The 19982-nt window shown below is 47.9% G+C and overlaps 1 long non-coding RNA gene across 1 annotated transcript; it reads left to right on the forward strand.

Annotated features, from left to right (window-relative positions):
• Positions 1-450: 450 nt before the first annotated feature.
• LOC142826863 (uncharacterized) lies at positions 451-18816 on the forward strand. Its single transcript, XR_012901132.2, has 3 exons — positions 451-607; positions 15532-15704; positions 18522-18816. It is a non-coding gene; the product is annotated as an uncharacterized LOC142826863 (long non-coding RNA).
• Positions 18817-19982: the final 1166 nt, after the last annotated feature.

The following is a 19982-nucleotide window of genomic DNA, read 5'->3' on the forward strand; positions in this document are numbered from 1 at the left end:
TTTTCAAACAAATTGATCTTGCTCTCACTTAGGTTAATGGAAAGCTCCTAGTGGAAATCAATGGGTTAGATGTCTACATAACGTTAAGGGTCTGGGCCCCAGTATGGGGCAAAGATTGAGAGACCCCAAATGTCAGTTCTGGAAGAGCTTCACTTCTTTGTATGACATTGGCTGTGCTGCTGAAGATTTGCCATCTCCAAGTACTCTATGGAAGGGACAACAGGAATAAGGAGCTTGTGACGGGGCAAGCCCGCACCACGCGGGGACAGCCCCCCGGGAGGCGTTGTGGGGCGGGAGGCCAGGCAGCTACCGGCGTTGCCCCGGTTGCTCGGCAGCCGCGCAGGCTGCCCCCAGCCCCAGCGCGGTGGGAGACGTCAGCGGGAGCGCGCCGTGGCGCCAGCCGCGTTGCCAGGGCAACGGACCGACGTCCGGGCGGAGCGTTGGGGACGCTGAGACGCACTGGCGCCGGGACGTTGGCGCCAGATTTAAAAGGCCGGAGCAGGGAGCAGGACAGGGGGGAACGCACCGGGACGGAGGCAGGCGGCCCGCCAAGGAGTCGGCGGACCCACCCTCGGCAGTTCCTCCGAGCGAGCCCCGAGCGGGGACGGTGAGTCACCCGGTTGCAGGAAGGGAAGGAAGTGGCCCAGGGCAGAGTCCTGCGTGACTGGTGGGCTGACGAGTTAAGGGGGTACACTCCGTCAGCTGGGGTGGGTCGAGCCGAACCCGCACCCTTAGGGCCCTGGGCTGGGGCCCGTGAGAGTGGGTGGGCCCGGGCCCCCCTTCCCCTCCCGTCGTGCCTGGGAGAGGGAAACCAAAGATAAAGCCGGATAAAAGAAAGACTAGGAGCACTGGTGCGGGGGCAAAGCACCGAAAAACTTGAGGCGCCGCCGCAGGGCGGCGGCGGGGCTTCACAGAGCTTCTAACGTGTGTGAAAATGAAAGAGCTGGCCGGCTGTCGTTGAAAGTAGTGGCAGCCTCATGGAAGCAGAGCTGTTTGTAAGTCTGCGAGACAAAGTCCAAAGCTTTGAAAGGGACACCATCAACATGACATCGCAACACCATCGGAAACTGCCGTGCCACAAGCTGTTAGGAATCATGAATGGCTTGTGGCTGCGCTCACAGCTCTATTATGTGCACATCTAGGCCCCTGTGTTCATAATGAGCACCTGATGTGATGCCCTGAATTCCACATTTGGCACTCAAGTCATCTAAATGTTAGAGGTGAAGCTCAGAACCAAGCAGCTCATTTACACAGGCACCTAAGCTTCAAATCCACTGGCCTCCATTACGTCACTCACCTACACACAGGACTGCTTGCAGGGCAAGTGAAGCTTCTAAGTAGAAAATATTGACCTATGGAAGTTTAGAGGCTAGCCTGAAAATTTGCCACCCAAAGATCTTTCGTACCTTTATGTCTGGAGAAAAATGAGGGTATCCCAAACCAACAAAAGCCCCTGGCGTGCTGCGCACTTTACAGCTGCAATCAGGCGCACGGCGCCTGATGGCAGCTCTAAGGGGCGTCACACAGCCCCTGATCCCGGGTGCACGGTGCCTGATGGCAGCTCTAAAGGGTGCTGCGCAGCCCCTACCCCCGGGCATTCGGCGCCCCTTATAGCTGCCATCAGGAGCCCACCATAGGTTGGCCCCCCAGGCAGCTGCCCGGCTAGCCCCCCCCCTTAATCCAGCCCTGGTTCTGAGTTCTCTAAAATGGAGACTACTTGGGTGGCAAATGTTGAAGCCCCATACCTTGGGAGCCAGCTCCAGGCAAGCCTGGGGCTGGATCTAACTCCTGGGCCTTAGTTTCCCCACCGCTGCCTAAGCCTATAGGAGAGATTCCATATACATGTTCTTTTTCTGCCTCCCTGCCATAGTTCTGTGTATGTTGCACTTTTTGAAATTAATTCAAGAAGACAAGAAACCATGTTAGAGAAAGTGCATGTCAAGTGCTCACTATGCAGTGGCAATTCCCTTCCTTTGTGAGTTACATGCTGAAAACCCCCAAGCTGTTTGACCCTGGCATCTGCATTTGAATAGTTCTCCCTCTTCTCAGCTAAATCCCTACCTGAGCCCAAGCATTAAAAGAAAGGTCAGTTCTATTTGAAGGCTGTTCAGATAGAGATTGAATCGTTTAATGGTGACTCATGTAGAATTTAAATTGATGCGAATGTTAATTTGACAACATGCAAATACACCATGAATTCTAGCCAGACCAAATGAGTGCTAATGCATCTTGTGTTGCTGGTCAACTGCACTCTGGCTTGGAGGTGATGCTACAGGAGGGGAAAAGCAAGCCAGTTGCTTTTCTCAGGTTTTGTCTACAGTCATGTTTTGTCATCAAAAACCTGCCTTTTCATGTTGAAACAGGGAGAGCGTTTATACAACAAGGCAACTTTTGTTGGGAAAAACACCCAGTTTTGGTGACAAAAAACTTCCACCCTGTGAGAGACTTTTGTCTTTTCCTCTCCCTTTACTGTTCCCAAAGAGCCAGTGTGGACTCTGTTTTGTTGAGAGAACTGGCTTCCACCAGTATCCCACAATGCCTACCCTGATGGCTGTGCTCAGCGTTTTGTGATCTCTGCTGTTCTGCAGGCATGCGCCCCTCCCCTTTCAAAGCTCTGGGAAGTATCTGACAGCTGAGTGAGCTGCTCCTATTGGGGAACAAAGAAAGAGCAAATCATTGGAATGTTTCTGTTCTGCCCTGCTAGAAATAGAGCGGCAGGCAGACTGCTGCTGCAGCGGGAGGGCTGGAGAGACTGCGGCGCTGCTTTGATCTTCCTCAGCACAGAGAGCTCACAGAGCAGCACTCTCTTCCCACAACACTGCCCTGTGGGATGCTTACCCACATTGCTTTGCTCTGTCTGTTGACGGGGAGCTAGAAATGTTGCCATGAAATGTCAACATTGGGAGACAGAGAAACTGGTTTGACTGGTGTTCACTTTTGCATGTCGACAGCACTCTTGTCGCCAAACCTTCCCAGTGTAGACATAGCCACAGACAGACTCACAGAATTGGCTGAAGGGGAGGAGAATGTCTTGAACAAGTGAAGCCCAGTCTACATCTGAAACATAGGTCAATCTTTCTACGTCACTCAGGCTGTGAACAAATTTCTGCCTTGATCGCTATAGTTACATCAGCCTAATCCGGGTTTAGATGCGGCTAAGTGGACTGAAGGAGTTTTCTGTTGCTGTAGCTAGGAGAGGTGAACCAGCTACGTCACTGGAAGACCATTTTCCCTCCATGTAGGAAGCATCTCCCCTACTGTGCTATCGTGTGCTGCGGCAGTGTAGCCATTCCCTGAGTGTCCCCCTTCATCACCTTCTCCCTCCCCACAGTAACTCTGCTGATTTTGGTCCTTTGCCTTTGAAATTAATGGGAATTTTGTCAGCAGCAGTGAACATGTCAGACTGGGTCCTACGGCGGGATTTGCAATGGTGCTGAGCCTTTGCATAACACATTGCATTTGCAGCTGTCACTATCTTCACAAGGAGATTAGAATCATAGAATACTAGGACTGGAAGGGACCTCGAGAGGTCATCGAGTCCAGTCCCCTGCGCTCATGGCAGAGCCCAGTACTGTCTAGACCATCCCTGATAGACATTTATCTAACCTACTCTTAAATATCTCCACAGATGGAGATTCTACAATCTCCCTAGGCAATTTATTCCAGTGTTTAACCACTCCGGCAGGAAATTTTTCCGAATGTCCAACCTAAACCTCCCTTGCTGCAGTTTAAGCCCATTGCTCTTGTCCTATCCTCAGAGGCCAGGAAGAACAATTTTTCTCCTTCCTCCTTGTGATACCCTTTTAGATACCTGAAAGCCACAATCATGTCCCCTCTCAATCTTCTCTTTTCCAAACTAAACAAGCCCAATTCTTTCAGCCTTCCTTCATAGGTCATGTTCTCTAGACCTTTAATCATTCTTGTTGCTCTTCTCTGGACCCTCTCCAATTTCTCCACATCTTACTTGAATGCTCAGCACAGTTAAAAAGCCAGGCCATGAAAGTCCAGTTATGAGGGGGACTTTCAAAAGCACCCAACTCTCATTCAGTGGCAATGGGAGTGGTGGGCACCCTTATTCTTTGTGCCTTTGAAAGTCTCCCTCCGCTTCTCTCTTGGGAGTTCCACATATGCTCTCGTCCCAGCTTCTACTCTGAGAAGCAGGGCATGTTGAGATATGGTCGGTAAATAAAAAACAGCAGACCTAGCAATCAACAATTCTTTATGATCACCCTGACATAGGGTGACACTGGCTATAGAAGAAGGAACAGGGCTAGTGCCCTTGTCCTGCAGTACCTGAAGCAGATTAGGCTTTGGACAGGCAGCTGGGCATGAAGAAGGAGAAGACCTAAAACAGAGCTAGGAAGCTGTATGAAGCAGGACTGACGGAGTCCCCTGCAAGTGGAGGCAGCGACAGCCTGAGAGGTAAAGAGGAAAATCCTCCTGGGAGAAGAGCCTAGGGTGACCTGAAGACCTGTTTGGCTTGCGTAAGTCTGGGACAATATAGCTGCCTAAAAGAGGCTGTGGGTGAGGCAGCGGATCCTCTGCAAGCTGCCGAGAAGCCCTCCCTTGTTACACACATAATGGCTACGTCTACACTGGCAGCTTCTTGCGCAAGAACTGGTTTACGGAAGAGTTCTTGTGCAAAAAGTCTTCCACAAGAGCGCATCTACACTGGCTTTTGCGCAAGAGCATCCATGCCAGTGTGGACTTTCTCTTGTGCATGAAAGCTCTGATGGCCATTTTAACCATAGGGGCTTCTTGGGCAAGAAATTCATGTTGCCTTTCTACACTGCCCTCTTGTGGAAGAGCTCTAGCGCAAGAGGGCTTATTCCTCGTGGGGAGAGGAATAACTCTTCTGGAAGAAGCCCTGTTTTACAACACTAGACTGTAAATTTACTTGCGCAAGAACACGCGTGCAGTGTGGACAGCAGGCAAGTTTTTGCGCAAGAAGCTGCCAGTGTAGACATAGCCATACTGTGTGGAAGGCGTTTGAAACAGAATAATACTCACTGTGCCCCAGAACAAAACTGCCACATTATACCATAAAACAAGCAACTGATGGAAAGCGTCATACAAGAGCTAAGTAACACTATTACTACTGCACAGCCTAGAAAAGTAGATCATGCTGAACACTAGACTCTTATTGGGATACAGCAATACAAGTTGCACCTCTGTGGTCCAGGACTCTCTGATCTGGCAGCAGCCCACAGTCCTGGAGGCCCCAGAGCTAGCCGTGAAGCCCCGGTGGCCCAGGGAAGCAGAACCCTGATGGCCCTGGGTCAATGGAGCTGGGCAGCAGAGCCTGGTGATCTACTGACAGACCCTGGGAGAACTCAGAGTCTGTTAGCAGAGGAGGTGACCTCCCCTGGTGCAGCAAACTCCCTCCTTCAGGACCGGTCAGGGCCCATGCGCGCCAGACCAGGGAAGCCCAACCTGTAACTAGATTAATTTAAAATTGTTTTAAAGACATAAACGGTCACAGTCCACTCAGCATGAAGAATGAAACACTGGGCAAGGGAAAGTGGTCATTATTAGGATTCACTGACCCTGATATTTCACAGCCTTGTACCTTGTCTGATCATTTGCACCAGAGTGGAGTGTGTATAAAGAGGTCTCCAATATCAGAATTGTGGTATTTTATACCCCTTTCTAAAGGACTAGACCAAGGGCAAGGCAGTGGAGAACAGAGTTTCGTGTGTCTTGTACACACAGAAACTACAGCCAAAGAACAGTACAAAACCGAACAATGTTGGTGAATGGGAGACTGAAGCAGGGCTGTCCCTAAAGGAGTGAGGGCCCTGGGGCAACCCCCTCTCTCTGTTCCAGGTGTGGGGACCAGGGCCTTGGGCACCCCTGTTGCCCCAGGTCCTGCCCCATCTCTCCGATCCCTGCTCCTTCCTCTCCTTTCCTTATTGCACCCATTCCCCAAGCTACACAGGCCAGCGGAATACCTGGGTGGGCTTGGAGTGAGGTGACAGCACGGGTCGGGCCCTTTCATAGAATCACAGAACACTAGAACTGGAAGGGACCTTGCGAGGTCATTGAGTCCAGTCCCCTGCCCTCACAGCGGGACCAAGCACCATCTAGATCATCCCAGATAGATGTCTGTCTCACTTGCTCTTAAATATCTCCCTCGGCAACTTATTCCAGTGTTTAACCCCCCTGACAGGAAGAATGTTTTGGATTGTTTTGACCTGCTCTCTGTGCCTTGGGTCCCTCTCTGGAAAGTGGGGTTGATAAATTAAGTAACTGTGAAGCCCTTGGAGACAGTAGTGAAAAGCCTTTTGGAAAGGTCCATGAGGCAATTTCATAATTCTGTCTTTATAGCAGGGTTTGAATAATGTGCAGACAATAAGGCCGGGGGGAGAGGGGGCACCCATTGAACAATGAGGAGAAAATAATGTATTCAAGAGCTGCTTGTTAATGGAGCACCACCCTTGCGATCTTAATTGTGGCAGTTCTCAACTTTTCGGGGTTTGACTTTCCAGCCTTAACACACAAGCTGTGTGACGGGAACATTATGATCGCCCAGGTTTTTTAAAAAGCAAACTGGAAAAAATAAAACAGCTCTAAACCGACAGCCTCATAGGGTATGTCTACACTACAAAGTTAATTCGAACTAACAGACGTTAGTTCGAATTAACTTTGATAGGCACTAAACTAGCAAACTGCTAGTTCGAACTTAATTTGAACAAGCGGAGTGCTTAATTCTAACTAGGTAAACCTCATTCTACGAGGACTAACGCCTAGTTCTAATTAGCTAGTTCGAATTAAGGGCTGTGTAGCCACTTAATTCGAAATAGTGGGAGGCTAACCCTTCCCAGCTTGCCCTGGTGGCCACTCTGGGCATCACCAGGGAAACTTGTCTGCCCCCCTCCCGGCCCCGGTCCACGATCTCCACACTAGCCACAGGAATGTGGCTGTCTATGGCCGCATGGCTGACAGCCTGGCCGCCAGAGGCCACCAGCGGACCCGGGAGCAGGTCTGCTGCAAAATAAAGGACCTGCGGCAGTCCTACTCCCGGGCCTGCCTGCCAGGGGCCGACCTGGAGGCCTGCCCCCACTTTCACATCCTGGACCGCATCTTGGGGGCTCACGCCGTCCATTAGCACTGTAGTGTAGACATACCCATATTTACACCCACATGCTGCATGATAGGAGTGGGTGACTTAGTTGTACCACACAGACCTCTGCCACTGGAGCCACTGGAGCCAGTGGAGTAACCAATAGCAGTAGTAGGTTGCCAGCCTCAGTGCGGACCGGCACTAGACAGAGATGTCACACACAGCCTTCACTCCTCAGGCTTCTCGCCCCAGGTCCAGTGTCCTGATCCAGCCAGTCCCAGTTCCTGCCTTTCAGTTCTGTGACTGTGTTTCTCCATAGACTTCTTTTTGGAAACAGCAAACCATTTTGGCTAACTTTTAAATCAATCAATCAATAAAATCCTTCTGTGGCAAACACCTTGCATAGAAAATGTCCACCCAAATGATTGTCTGGCAAAGTTATAAGCAACTGAAAATGGGGGTTTTATAATGAGAAGCATCATGCAACTTTAATGCTAGGAAGGATTTCCAACCCCACCTATTATTAATGCGTCAAAAGTGTGCTGAGCCCTGTACAAAAACTCGAGAGCTTGCGAGAACTAAGATAGGACAAAAAATAGACATCAGACAAATACATCAAGTGACATTTAAAATGCCCTTTATTTTCAGATTATGATTTAATGCAGCAATAGGAGAACCTGTCTTGCCAGGCTTAGAATCCACTAGAAAATCATGCGTTCTCTCTCTTTAGATTTGTGAACTCCAAGCTTTTGTAGTCCCCATTCTGTTTAGCCTTTGGCAAAGAGAGAGTTGTGGGGCTGCTACATTTTAGCTGATTTTTGTTGTTTTGTTGTTTATTTCATTTTCCTGACAGCCCTAGAAACAGGGCAAAAAATACTTTCAGACAAGATTCTTTATTGGTCACATATCTAATTAGGCAATAGCTGGGCTTATCTTAACCTTGTATATTGTATCTAGATACACCAGTTTTTGGTGCACCGCCAAGATCATTGATCAGTTGCCAGGCATTATCTCAGACTTAGTAAGAAGTATATTTTTAAAAGATGAACTTTAATGGATGACACTAAAGAGAAAATGTTTAACGAAGCGCAAACTGTTCTACAAAATGCCAGGTTTCTTAAAGGGAATAGCTCATTTCTAGAGGTGTCATGAAAGCTCTGCAGATTTTCATATTTCTGAATCTAAACTGCTTCCCTACAGTAATCAAGGACTCATAGCTCCATGGTTATTTTCAAACTGGGGACTAACAAACCCATTCCTGTCAAACCAGAACTGATCTGGGCTTTTATCCTGAACTTGAGTTGAGCCTTTTTCAGGGTTTCAAAATGGTCATATATCACCCCGTAAATGTCTGTATGCCTCTGCACTTTCTGTTTTTTCATCAGGAGGCAGAGGCAGGAAATCACCTTGAGAAACAGTATTGCCATGGTATTTCTGGCCTGGGGGAAAGAAGGATGCCCTGCAAATCCCATGAGTGACAGAGCTCAGATTTCTAGGGCAAAGAATTTTGGCTAACTTATCAATAAGAATCAACATGGAACTGAAACCTTTCATGTTCACCTAACACTATGGCAAATACAATACGTCAAGGAACCAATTCTGTCATTCTTTTGAATAGCATATTACGTTGCAGGTAGAATCACGGAAATCAATGGGAATCCCTGTAGGCAAAGTGCTACTCGATATAAGTAAAAATGGCAGACTTAGATCCCAAGTTATTGGCACTAACATTAAAACAGAGCTCATTCATTTTCACTGAAGTGCCCCTCTTGTAAGCTAAGCTTCCATGCTAATCAGCTTCATTATGGCCCAGTAAAATAGTCCAGATCCTGCAAGTGACTTCAGGATACATAAAAAAGGCTAGATAAGCATCAGAGCAGATCAGAACCATTCCAATTACACCAGTCTTCCTAGCTCTTGTGGCTTTTTACCATTAGCCTTACATTGTGTGCTTTTTTCTTTTTAATTTCTAACTCCTGGAGGCAAGTGATTGCCTGAGAAACTCAGCTGTCCATAGGAAAGACATTTCTAGCCCTTGCGGTTACTAAGACACATGAACATATGTTGTGAATTTTTAAAAACAAAGAAAAAGAGCCTCATTTTTAATTATTTTTTAAAAATCTGATGATTTTGGAGCCCAACTCATGATTTTTGAGAATTTGGGGTTGGCAATACTGAACTGGAAAAAGACCCAGTCCCTGTAATCTGTGTGTACTGACACGTGCCATGTAACAGAGAATGGCTTATTGTAATTCCAACCCCACTCAGATGTGACTGGCACCAGCCCAGTCGCTCGCCGGCACTCCTGTGTGTGTCACACCTGCTTGACAGGGCTCAGACCACAAGCTCCAAATACTCCTGGTCTTTCTGAAAGTTTGGCTCTGGGATTTGGATACTGAGGCAAGGGCCCATCTGTACCTAATCTAAATGGGTCTCTCATCGAAAATGAAAAGAGGGCAATGGGTGGTTTTCCTAATCATTTCACTTCAGCAAAAGAACAGAAAGTGGCTTGAAATGGCTGCCTGTGATTGTCAGTTTACCTGACTGAAGCCAGTCTGCTGAAGCCATTTCTGAAAGGTGCAAGCCTATGTGGTAGTGAGTGCCCTCAACTCCCCTTGACTTCCTGTTGAAGGACAGTAGCAGTCACTCAAAGCACTGGGCCCCAAGCTCAGAGTGTAGCAGGAGGGAGTGAATATGATTGTGGTATTGTAACAGGGTAGCACTCACCTCACGCAAGTGGCTCTAGCTAGCCAAGTGCAGGTTCCTGCACTGCCCCAATTTGTTAGCTGAAAGCCTCTTGGGCAACTCAGCCCTCCAGCCAAGTCACACATCTGTATATCACAAACCCCTCCCGGATACACACTTAACGGGGGCCCATCCCAGCACCCTCTGTAGAGTGTCAGTCTGTTGCTCCACTCCAGACTAGAGTGGTGTCTCCAGGGCTTCCCCCCCTGGCTATGTCTACACTCGCGGCTTCTTGCACAAGTATGGCCGTTCTTGCGCAAGAATCCGCAGAGCGTCCACACTGCTCGCCCACTCTTGCGCAAGGAAATTTACAGTACGGCGTGGTAAGAGAGGGCTCCTTGTGCTAGAGTTACACTCTTTTTTTATCAGGTGTAAGCCTTCCTGTGCAGGAGCTCTTGTGCAAGAGGGCAGTGTGGACTCTCGGCAGGGATTTCTTGCACAAGAAAGCCCTATGGCTAAAATGGCCATCAGAGCTTTCTTGCGCAAGAGAGTGTTCACACTGCCATGGGAGCTCTTGCGCAAAAGCACAGCTCACACATGGCAGTGTGGACATTTTCTTGTGCAAGACTTCTTGCAAGATGTTCTTGTGCAAGAAGCCACAAGTGTAGACATAGCCCTGGAGACAACGTCTTTGCCCTAACCTCAGGGCTTTATCTCCAGCTTAACATATAGTCCACCTTAGTCCACATAGCTTCCCATGATGCTGTTGCTCCTGTGGCTAGCCAGCCACCCAGTCTTCACTGGCTAAGGGTCCCAGAGTTACTGAGCTGCTGCTGAGTTTTGCAGCTCCTTTTCTAGGCCTCCCTGGCCCCTGATTGGCTAGTTTATTCTGTCCCTACTCTAGCCTCCTTCAGGACTTCTCTATGGCCCTTTCTGGGTTCAGGGCTTGGTCTGCCCCATTACAAGTATGTACTGAATTTATCAGGCTGCAAGACAATGGTGGACTTGTCTCCCGGGACGCTTTTTCACTTAGTCATAGTGAGGCTTAGCTGGCTTGCACAAACTGCACAGGCCACTGTGGGCAGTGAAAAGGTCGACAGAAGCAAATATCTCCTCAGTGCTTTCAACACCCACGTGGGTCCTGGTAGGTGGGCAGGACAGCTTTTCCTCTGGGGATGCAACAAAGCCTCAGTTGCATAGCAACACATGGCAGATACAGAAAATATTGCAAACATGATCCAGACTTTTTGTTGTGGTGGTTATTGTAACTGCTGTTTGTTTGGTTTTTAAGTTAAAATATTTACTTGTATCGGATCTGGCTGAGACTTCAGAACATCCGATAAGAAAAGAGACGCGTGTGTGTGGAGAAGCGGATAATGCGGTTCTGTTTTTAAGAGCGTTGGCTAATGGCTCAGATATTTGATAAATAATTCTATTTAATTTAAGCCTTGGGAGCTTCTAATCGAATTGCATCACCTGTGGTTCTGGCGCTTTTGTTCAGGCCAGAAAACCTCCACTCTGCTACTATGAATTGTGAACAGAGGCTTTTCAAGTCTTAGAGAGCCTTGTTGAAGTTAAAGGAAATCATTTTCTTTCTAATAGCACTTTACTCTGGAGGGCTGAATAGATGGACTACTAAAGTGTATACACTGTTTAAAAAAGATTGGGAGCTTGGCAAGGTTATTACGTGTGGCAAATTAGACAAGTAAACTAGAAGGGAAAGTAGAATACCAGCTTTGTCCTGCTCTGTGGAATAGCAGCTAATATCTGTTCCCAGAAAAGCTCACCCCAAAGTCAAATACCAATCTTTATATTCCTTTCATCAGATGGTGAGTAACAGAGGTTATTGGAAGAAAAAAAAAGCCTCACTGCTGTTAACAACACATTTTAATGCTGATTGGAAAATAACAGCCCATGCTGGTGTAATTAGAGCCATCGAGTTTTAATTGTTGCTGCACTTGCAGAGGAAAAAAAAAGAGACGAAGGCTTTTAGCCAAATGCCTGAGTATAAAACATGTTGCTTGTTTATTTAGGTTGAAATTGGGATATATCTGCTGGCAGATGTATCTGCACAGATATGTCTTGAATACCTTTGAAAGAGGAATTGGGAATAGCCTTAAGCAGTTTGTTCAAGAGGTTGTCAATGACTGGAAAGGAGTAAGACCTTATCCTCCACTCATATGGGAGTAAATCTTAAAGTGATAACCGCTTTTCAAAAAAAAAATCTGTACTTTCATTCTTTGTATGAATGCCTTTGTATGTTCCACTCAGACAGCAGATCCCCAAGTACACAATTGCTTCGCTATTAACACAGTTGAGAGGTAATCCACGTATAGCCAGGAATGATGTCACTTTAGAAGTGATATAAAGTAAACTAAACTGGAAGAATGGCACTTTTATTCTGGAATGAGTGCCAGACAGGGAGTTAGTTACCCCTGTATAGTTGTAATAGTACAGTTCTTGACACGGTGGTTAATCAAGCAGAATGGAATTAAAAGCCTGTTTTCCCCTAACTAAGCAGAAACTTGTCCTTTGCAAACAATAAAGGCAGGTACAGGGGCACGGACAGCCTCTATGGCCCTGGGCAAGATAGGGTGGGCCTGGCTCCATGCTCCTGGAAAGAGCAGGGCAGAGGGTGAAAGGGGAGGGGACCAAGGCAGGTGGCCTTCAGTGCTGCCTGGAGCATGGTGTGTGCCCCCCACCCAGTCAATGTTCCCTCTAATCTTTTATATCCATGTTGGATTTTTTCCACCAATGTGTGGAATACATTTTGTTTTGTTCACCAAGGCATGTGTGAATGTGCACCACCAGAGCGGGCACTCTGCTACTGAGCTGGGAGGTATTTGAATCTCTCCTGAGTGGTCACACAAGTACACAGCTTACAAATGATAATGCCCCCGGCCCTTACTGCTGCCTGGAGCATTTGGTGCAGTGCTCCATCAGCAATAAAAAGGACCCAGGGCTCCAGTCATCACTGTTGCTACTCACTGGACCCAAGGGCAACTGACTCCTTTGTCCTCCCCTTCCTTCCCCCCCATCGGCAGACCTGGTAGGTATCCAAAGTTACTGTTATGGGACTGACTATGATGAAATTCGCATTGGACCCCAGAGCATGCCAAGTGCAAGCTAGATGATCCCAGAAATCTAAGCAATTAGTAAACATGCTTTGTCCTCTCCTCAGACAAGTGCCCAGCACTTACAGAAGGGTCCAAATTTCCAACAGAATTTAGTAATCAGGATGCTGAGCTCTTCTGAAAATCTGGACCCATTTTGGTGCCTAAACACAAGCTCTTTTGAAAAAACCTGCGTGGCTGCTGAGAGCTCTTGAAAAGCTTATCTTGACCATTCCCTTAGCAATCAAATATGCCAGCTCTATGCAATTTACATAGTATTTTCATCTGAATTATAATTGCTCCTTGTGTAACCCAGAGGCACGGGGGCCTGGTCTATACGGGTATGTCTAAACTACAGGGCTAATTCGAACTAACTTAGCTAATTCGAACTAACGCATCCAGACTAAAAAACTAGTTCAAATTAGCATTTTGCTAATTCGAACTAGCATGTCCACACAGAGTGGACCCAGAACCGGGGTTAAGGATGGCCGGAAACAGTGCCGGCAGGGCATCAGATGAGGACTTAGAGCGTGGAGCTGCTGTCTCAGGCTAGCCGAGGGCTGTGCTTAAAGGGACCCGACCCCCACCCCGGACAGACAATTCTCAGGGGTGCCCCGCTTGCAAAGTAGTCCTGGCTTGGATTGCCTGGAGTACCCACACTGGGCACATCACAGCACTCGGCCATCAGACCGACTGCACTTGCCGCAGGCTGCCATCTGGGAAGAGGAGGCAATTGGGGGGCTGCAAGAGAGGTTCCACCCCCAGAAGCTCGCAGAGCCAGCCCAGTCCTCCCCATCGGGTGCTCGTACCCCATTCCTCCCTCACCTCCTTCCACTTACCCTTCCCTAGCCCCCCTTCCTGATGTACAAAATAAAGGACAATTGTGTTCAAAAATAGAATCTCTCTTTATTGAACAAAACTGGGGGAGACTGGGAAAAGGAGGTGGGAGAGGGGAAGAGAGAGGGTGGGAGAGAGGAGGGCAACTACAATGATGAGGGGTTTGGAACAGGTCCCATATGAAGAGAGGCTAAACAGACTGGGACTTTTCAGCTTAGAAAAGAGGAGATGGAGGGGGGATATGATAGAGGTCTATAAAAGCATGAGTGGGGTGGAGAGGGTGCATCAAGAAAAGTTCTTCATTAGTTCCCATAATAGAAGGACTAGAGGACACCAAAAGAAAGGAATGGGTAGCAGGCTTCAAACTATGAACAGAAAGTTGTTCTTCACAAAGCAAAGAGTCAACCTGTGGAACTCCTTGCTGCAGGAGGCTGTGAAGGCTAGAACTAGAACAGAGTTTAAAGAGAAGTGAGATAAAGTGATGGAGGTTGGGTCCATGGAGTGGTATTAGCCAGGGGGTAGGAGTGGTGTCCCTGCCCAAAGTTTGTGGAAGTCTGGAGAGGGATGGCACGAGACAAATGGCTTGGTCACTGTCTTCGGTCCATCCCCTCCAGGGTCCCTAGGGTTGGCCGCTGTTGGCAGACAGGCTACTGGGCTAGATGGACCTTTGGTCTGACCCAGTACGGCCATTGTAAGCTCAGGGCTCAGGGTCGGGGGTCTCAGTGGACCACCTTGATTTTCATGCACACCTGCTCCTGGGTGGCCAGGCTGGCAGCTCTCCTGCCCTAGACGGCCACTTTCCTGTGCCTAGTGCAGAGGTCGTGGACGAGGTCCACGATGTCCGCACTAGCCCAGGCGGGTGCCCGCCTCTTGCGGTCCCAGGCAAGCTCCCGGGAGCCGCCAGCCTGGTCCTGGGAAGAGGGGGAGGGCTGGGGGGCATCGGGTGGCTGGCTAGAGCCGTGCCAGGTGCAGGGTCTGCTGGCTGGGTGCTGGCAGGTTTGCACCTGGCACGGTCATCGTAGCCAGCCCGTTCCCCTTCAAGGGGTCCGGGGACGGGAGGGGGGCAGTAGAGTTTCCCTGGTGTTGGCCAGAGTGGCCACCAGGGAAAACTGGGGAGGGCTAGCCTCCCACTAGTTCAAATTAAGGGGCTACACACCCCTTAATTCAAACTAGTAAGTTCGAACTAGGCTTAGTCCTCGTAGAATGAGATTTACCTAGTTCGAACTAAGCGCTCCGCTAGTTCTAATTAAGTTCAAACTAGCGGAGCGCTTGTGTAGCGCCTATCAAAGTTAATTCAAACTAACGGACGTTAGTTCGAATTAACTTTGTAGTGTAGACATACCCTACTAGACCAGGCAGGTCAGCTTAGGGTATGCAACTCTAGCTATGCAAAATGCGTAGCTGGAGTCAGCTTACCTTAAGTCAAGCCATGGTGATGTCCACACAGCGGGAGTCTTACTGGAGCACACACTCCCGTCCGCGTCTCTTACTCCTTGCAGAAGGAGGAGTACCAGACACCGACTCAGTGTTCGATTTAGGGGTCTATACTAAACACGCTAAATCAAGCATCAGAAGGTCAGCCTCCAGAGCGTCAATCTTCTCGTAAGTGTAGGCATGCACAGAGAAAAGGTGAAGTCTGCTCTACAGCCTGAGCTCAGAGCCAGCTGGCTTTTAGCTCATGTGTTAGATGCACATGGCTTTAGCTCCTAAGGTTCAGTACCACCTGCCGATGACCAAGGTCCGTTGGCTTTACAGCTGTAAATCTGAATGGCTGAATTACTGATATAATCTAATAGTGGGGTGATTAAAAGTGAACATGTGTCTATATTTCAGGTGCAGTTATTTTGGAGGGCAACATTTGCGCATACAAAAAGGCTATTTCTAAAGAATGAGACTCAGTTTATTCAATGCATCCCAATATTTTATGGCTGAAAACAACAGAACCAAAGACGATCATTATAATCCACTTCCAGGAGAACTGAGAAGATGATCTATCTAGGAACTCAGTAAGTAATTTGCGCAAGATGACCTTAAAACTGTTGACAATCTACATTTTCTAAAATTTAAGCCTGTTTTCCTCAATCGGAGGGTGAACTATGTAGCTCTAATCCCACTGGTTACTAAGCAACAAAAGACTTTTCTGACCACTTAATGGCAAGGGAAGATAAAGGGCAAAAATCCCTGGGAAATAAACACCTACAATAATTTAGTGTAAATGAAATTAACTGGGTTGCAGGCTACTGTTTATTGGAGCAATAAGATGTACCATAGCTGTACCAATTGTGTGAGCATCAATATAGACTTCTCTCAAACAGAAGTGTCTGGACTACTGGGAGAGACTTCACATTTTAGTAAAATCTCTTCATGCCCAAACCTGCACTAGATTACCCCAGAATCATCCAGCCTCCTTGGAAGTAAAGAAGAAGCCTGTTCAGTATCAGTGCTTTGCTATGAGAACATCCTTCTTGGGCTCATTCCTGTGATGCAGTCTGGCCTCTTCCCCAAATAATCAGTCCACCTAGGTCCAACAGCAGCGTATGCCACTACAGAGTACAGTTCCCTAGATGGGTGTGTTTCAGCCTCTGTGGACTACAGCATCCCTGGACACATATCTAAGCCCCAGAGCGATATATGGATCAGGGAAATACAGGCATTCAATTTTATGGGTAGGACCATCTGCCAGATTGAGTGCCAGTCAAATCTGGCCAAAGGAGATGGTGGTGGTGCCACACAACTGCAACTCATAACTCTTACCCCATTGGTGAGAGCACTCTCCTGAGAGAAGAGATCCTGTTCAAATCTTTTCTCTGTGTCAAGCGGAGGAGTGAATCACACCTGTCTCACCCACATCTCTGGCAAGTGCTGTAGCCACAGGACTAAAAGTTACAAGGTGGGTGTTTCTGCCTCCTCCTCTTCCTTCTTCTCTGACTACTGTGTGCAGAGCAAGACAGGCACCTGCCTCATTCCTGCAAGGTGCTCTAGGCAGCGGGTCCTTGTTCGTGACTTGCTAATCTGAGGCTATGTCTAGATGGCCATTTTTCCGACAAAACTTGAGTTACGTCCTCACTACAAGGGTGTTCTTTTGACAGTAAATTGAAAGACAGTAAAAAGAAAGGGTTTTTTTGTGCAATTGGTAATCCTCATTCTACGAGGAAGAAGCCTTTTTGTGTAAAAGCTCTTTCGCAAAAAGGCGTGTGTGGACGGGGAAAAGGGAGTTTTTTCGGAAGAAGAGGGAAGAGGAAAATGCACAGATGCCCTGGTGGCCATTCTGTCCACAGCAATCACTGCTTACATGCAAGATAGCATCTAGGCCATGGGTTCCCTATCAAGTTTTGCCGCCCTGTTCAGTTCTTTTTTTCCTTTTTTTTTGCTCAACAAGTTTTGCTGCTATTTGGGGGGTGGGGAGGGCATGAGGGTTTTTCAAAAATCAAAAAGGGGGGCAATGCTTCAGTCCCTTTGTAGATCTGGGCTAGAGAGGCTTAAGGCCACAACCTTAAAGATATTTAGGTAGCTCGCCGCTATTTATTATTAATTATTATTATTATTAATAGTTTGCTCTTGTATACTGTAAATAGCAGGTCAACCAGTTATTGGGGTACCTTTAAGATAGGGTATTTTGCAAAGAAGACTTACATCATTAACCCTATTTTATAGAAGGGGAAACTGAGGCATGGAACTGGAGCTGACTACCCAGGCTCACCCAGCAATACAGGGGCAAAGCTGGGATCTGAGTCCTGGTCTCTTGCATCCCAGTCTGGTCCCCTCTCTTTTAGTGCTCACTGTCTTGCACAGGGGCTTACATTTGCCATGTAGATGCCATGAACACTTTCAAACCTGCCAATCAGCTGCTGCTTATCCCCAGCAGTACCTATGGGTCTAGCAGTCAGTAGCCGCAAAACCAGCTAACTCTGACCTCCAGCAAAGGAGCTGCTGAAAGCCCGGGCTTCTCAAACAAAGCAGGCAGATGCCTGTCCCAATAGCAGGGCCCGATCCAGTAGGTGTGCCCTGAGATCTGTCAGTTGCTCCCGCAGAAGGGAAGGGCACAGGCTACTGATTCCTTGTGGGTATGGGGTCAGCATAATTCCTGCAAGCAGAGAGCTGGGAAAAAGAGAAATAAAGGGTGAGTGGGAGCAGGAGATGGACACTTTTGGCTCCCGAAGCAGCTGACCTGGTTTAGATGTCCCCCTCCAGCACCGAGTTTGTGGCTGAAGAGCCCAAGTAGTGGAGGTGCCTATCTCTGGTCTCCCAGTCAGCTCAGCCAGTTAGTGGGGTGCCTTTAAGACAGGGATGTTTGCAGGCTAGCATTTGTATTGAGACTTGGGCCATCAAATGGCCATCACACCAGTGATGACCAGGTGAAAGTCTCCCTGCCAACCCCTCACCATTTCGCCTTCAACATTATTATTACAGCAGTCTAAACAGGCCAACACAGCTAAATTTTATCACGTATTTTTCTTCCTCACTTAGCTGACAACTTTCCATTACTCACAATCAAATATCAAATTGCATCACAGTTTTGAGTTGTTCATTGTGAAGTGATTGCAGCTGGTTGAGGTGCATGTGACCTCTTGGGTCTGGCTAAGCCACCCCCTTCACTAATGGAAAGCCGTCTTCTATGCTAAATCCATCAGCATTTCATCTCAGCTACTTTGCAACATCTCTAATGCTATTCTCTTAACCTCCCTTTGAAAATAATTCCATTGCAAAATTGACCTTAACATTTCCTTTTTTTGTGTCAGTCCATTATACACTCAATAATTTATCTCCCTCGTTTGGGTGGTGCAGGGTAGCTGTGATGTATTTTGTGCTACAATCTCTTACAGAGAATTGATCTATGGAAGTTGCATAGTGCATAGACCTTGCCCCAGGATCAGTCAGCAAGCCGTGTACAACTCAGCAATGCAGGGGCGGATGAGAGTTTTGCGGGGCCCAAGGCAGCACAATTTTATGCATGCACCATGGCCACAGCCGACAGGTAGTAGCACGTGCACAGGGCTTATTGAAGCGCGGGGCCCGGGGCAGCCGCCCCGCTCGCCCTGCCCTATATCTGCTGCTGCAGCAATGCTTCCTCTGATGATCCATGAAGAAAGTTGTTTTGTATCGTGTCAACTTCCTTTTAATGTTACCTGCTGCAATTCACACATTATACAAATTAGCTTTTTATTTGTCTTGTTTTGTAGGTATCTAAGATCAGGTACCCAGAAATGGAGCTGTTGAAAATGAGAAGCCATTTAAAAAAAAAAAACTTCGGTCTTAAATCTTCATGTGATTGACAAAATCAGAAGGATTTTCTTAGTGTGCTGCCTCAGCACAAGGGGACGGCAAGGGTGTCATTTTGAGGGGGGGCAGCCATGCGTACTGGGATGTGGCTTGCTTTTTTTCCCGTTCCCGACTATCAGAGAATGAGGGGAAAGTACATGGCTTCTATGCATGCATCTCACTCCTGACTGGTGAAGGGAGGGGGGCAGAGGAGTAATTCACGAAATCCGTGTCCTTTCCCTTTGCTCCCTGATAGTCAGGGGAACAGGAAGAAAAGTAAGCAGCATCCCGGTATGCACAGCTGCTGTTCCTCCCCCCCCCCCCCCAATCTCCTGAAATGGTGCCCTTGTGGGCCAGATCTTCAGATGGCAAAGTACCACAGAAGTAAATGGAGGGGGTTAATTACACCAGCTGCAGATGTAGCCCAGCATAGAGTTAACAAGAGCTTGATGAAGGAATGCAGTTGAGTAAATTACCATGTTATTGAAAAATGATTCATTAAATTAGTATTTGACGCAGGAAGCCACCAGCCGAACGCCTACCCTTCGCCAGTAAGGGTCTGTCAGAGTTCTCTCAGGCGAGCCTGCTCCTATCTCCTGTCAGCCGGCACCTTCTCCACAGTAGGCGGTGCTCAGATAAGAGATGTTCTTCTTTTCTCTGTGTTCACAATGTGACATAATGTTCCTCACAGCCCTGTTGAGAAGCATATGACACAATATGTATTAGGTGATGGGGAGGGGGAAATAGCTTGGCAACAGCTTCTCAAGTAGACAATCAGCACTAATCGGCTAGCTAATTCCAACCAACTCAGGACAGAGTTGTTCTTCCTCCCTTCTTGTCCACAACCCCCAGCCCCCACATTGTCCAGAAAACAACATCTAGTTAAACAACAATATTTTTTGCATTCTATGTATTCAGTAGGGATTGGAGGGGCTGGTTGGGGCCAGGCGCATACTCGAGAGAGGGGTTCTAAACTATGGGGCTGTTTTGGTTCATTGGCAGACTGAGAATTCATTCAATGTGCA

This window comes from Pelodiscus sinensis, chromosome 2, assembly GCF_052426305.1.
Source record: "Pelodiscus sinensis isolate ZL-2025 chromosome 2, ASM5242630v1, whole genome shotgun sequence".
Classification (NCBI taxonomy): domain Eukaryota; kingdom Metazoa; phylum Chordata; order Testudines; family Trionychidae; genus Pelodiscus; species Pelodiscus sinensis.